Genomic DNA, 3,092 nt, shown 5'->3' on the forward strand with positions numbered 1-3,092 from the left:
TTTTAACTCAAATTTGATTTATTTGTATGTTATTAGTAGAAAATATATATGTAACGATAAAGTTTTTAGCTGAAGTCGAGGGTCACTACTTGTACGATAATAATTTGTTTGTAGCGATGATAATTTTGTGTAGTTACCAATTGTAACGGTTGTAAGACGAACGTAGAACAAAAATCTTTCAAGTTGTTCCTCACTAGATTTTGATGTAAGGGAAATAACTCTGAAATGTAAAAATTTTGTTTTACTCGTTACGCTTCGTTATAATATTTTAAATTATTATTATTATTGGAGCGGCGAGCTGGCAGAATCACGAGTAGGCCGGACAAAATGCTTAGCAGCGTTTTTTCCAGATTTGTGTTCTGAGTTCCAATTCCGCTGAGGTTGATACTGCTTTCCATTCTTTACGAGTCGTTAAAATATGTACCAGTTGTGTACTGGGGTCGATGTAATCGACTTACCCTCTCCCCTAAAATTTCTGGCCTTGTGCCAAAATTTGAAACCGTTGTTATCATTTGGGCGGCAAAAGCTGGCAGGATAGTGACCACCAGTCTTGGAGCGTCTGTGCTTTGGAATAAACATGGCTTTCCCTCTTGAAAGAAAGACGCTGCTTGTATGATGGTGATGCTCGTTTACAACCACATCATGGTGTCCAACCGAAAGATACACATAAACACACATATACAATCACACGGGAAAATATACTGATAATAGCTTCTTTCAATTTCCGTCAATCAAATCCATTCATGGTGGATTTTAGTCAACCCAGGGTTACAGGAAAAGACACTCTAAGTAGTACACGGTAGAATCAAACCTGACCACTAGCGTAGGTGGGGGTCGGCCGGCACTTTTGGGTCTGCTGTAGGCAATGTGTTTTTTGTGGGGTCTGGGGCAGCACACACTCTAGCTACGCTAGTGAACCTGACACTATGTGGTTGGAAGCAGGTGTTTTAACTGCACCACCAAAAGCATGGCTGGTGTGTTTAAGAACTGTTTCCAATTGTGAGGTTCTTAGTTCAATCCCACAGCATGTCACTTTGATTACGTGTCTTCTGCCAAATTCCTCAGATCAATCCAAATTTTGTGACTGAAACTGTGTAGAAACACGTTTCTTGGACTGAATCTGTGTTGGGTGGGGTGGGGGCAGCTGACTTAATGCGTGGTCTGGTTTAATAATACTCCCCCATTTGGCCCTGGGGTACTGAGTTCACTTAATGGCAAACAATCAAACGAAATGTTCAGTTCGAGGAGAATTCAATGTAGTTTCAAATTCCAGCAACCCATAGGACCTTCTTTTATTCTTCATTCCTCCAACCCCCACCTGCAACAAAAACTCAGGAATCAGTAACATGCGCTGCATCATGTCCTATTGTTGTTTTTGTTTCTTCCCGCAAGCTGCTAGAATGAGAATAGCCTAGGCAAAGTTCAGAGTGCTCCTATCTCTGCTGGTGACAAAGGGCCTCTCGCTCAGAGTAAAAGGTAGACTGTATGACACATGTGTGCGAACAGCCATGCTACATGGCAGTGAAACATGGGCTGTGACTGTTGAGGACATGCGTAAGCTTGCAAGAAATGACGCTAGTATGCTCCGCTGGATGTGTAATGTCAGTGTGCATACACAACAGGGTGGAAGCACTCTCAGAGAAAAGTTGGACATTAGAAGCATCAGATGTGGTGTGCAAGAAAGACGACTGCGCTGGTAGAGTCATGTGTTGTGTATGGATGAGGACAGCTGTGTGAAAACGTGTCACACTCTAACATGGCCACAATTTATATTTATACTCTATGACAGTTGCTAGAGGTAGTGTTGTTGTCACTTTCAAGCTAGTTTCTGCAGAGTCCTTTCATTGCTATTGGTAACCTTGTTGATGACATATCCTGCCTGTCTCCTAGATGTGGAAATAATGAAGAACTTCCTAGAATATCATAGTTGAGATTCACCTTTTTGATGCTACAGGTGTATTGAAATACATTGCATTCATTTGAATTAATTTTGAAAAGTTATGAAGAATTTAACAAAATAACTTCTTCATCGTTAACCTAGTGATTGGTACAAATTAACATGAAAATTTGATAAAAGGTTTTAATGAAGAAAATATTAAAGAATTTAGTAAAATAACCTGTTGAAGTGCACTGTTTTTGTTTAAATTAATTTTCAAAATAATGAAGAATTTCGAAAAATAATTGTTGTTGTTAATCCTTTTGTTACCAGAGTTCTACTGGGATATACTGCTTTTGTTTAAATTCATCATCATCATCATTTAATGTTCGTTGTCCATGCTGGTATGGGTTGGATGCTTTGACTGGGCTGGCATGGTGGAAGGCCGTACCAGGGTCCAGCCTGATTTGGCATGGTTTTCTACAGCTGGATGCCCTTCTTAATGCCAACCACACCGAGAGTGTAATGGGTGCTTTTACCTGCCGCCGGAACAGGTGCAATTTGCGTGACACTGGGGTGCATTTATGTGCCAATTTGCGTAACACTGGTATCAGCTGTGACTGCGATTTTTCTCAGCTTGGTGGGTCTTCTTCTCAAGCACGACACAATGCCAAAAGTTTTGGTCATTGCCTCCATGAGGCCCAACACTCGAAAGGAATTTGGTGCTAAAAAGATTCTCTTGCTTTCCTGTCATAGAGACCCCTTCATTGACTTGGTTATCTACCCTGTTGTTACCGCTGCTGTTTTTGTTAATACTCTCACATGAGAAATCACAAGGAGACCCACAAACACCACTGGTATGAAATCATAAGGGAGCACCTAAGAAATACATAATTTATTTCATAAATACACAGGCTAACTCAAACGAAATTCCAAGCTTAGTGGCATTAATATATTGTCTCAAATCTACGCATAGACAAAGGATAAAAATTCCTTCCCAAGTCATGTAGACCAGGGGTTTTCAAACTGTGGTCCGCGGACCACAGGGGGTCCGTACACAGCAAATACTTTTTATGGGCAATTTGATTTTATATATGTTTTTTAATCGAAATCTTTTAATTGACAATAAACCTATTTGTTAAATACTGTTAAATAAATAAATGTAAAAATATATGTTATTTTAAGCAAATATTTATGTATAAATTTCATAAGCGTT

Source organism: Octopus bimaculoides, chromosome 19 (genome assembly GCF_001194135.2).
Source record: "Octopus bimaculoides isolate UCB-OBI-ISO-001 chromosome 19, ASM119413v2, whole genome shotgun sequence".
NCBI lineage: Eukaryota > Metazoa > Mollusca > Cephalopoda > Octopoda > Octopodidae > Octopus > Octopus bimaculoides.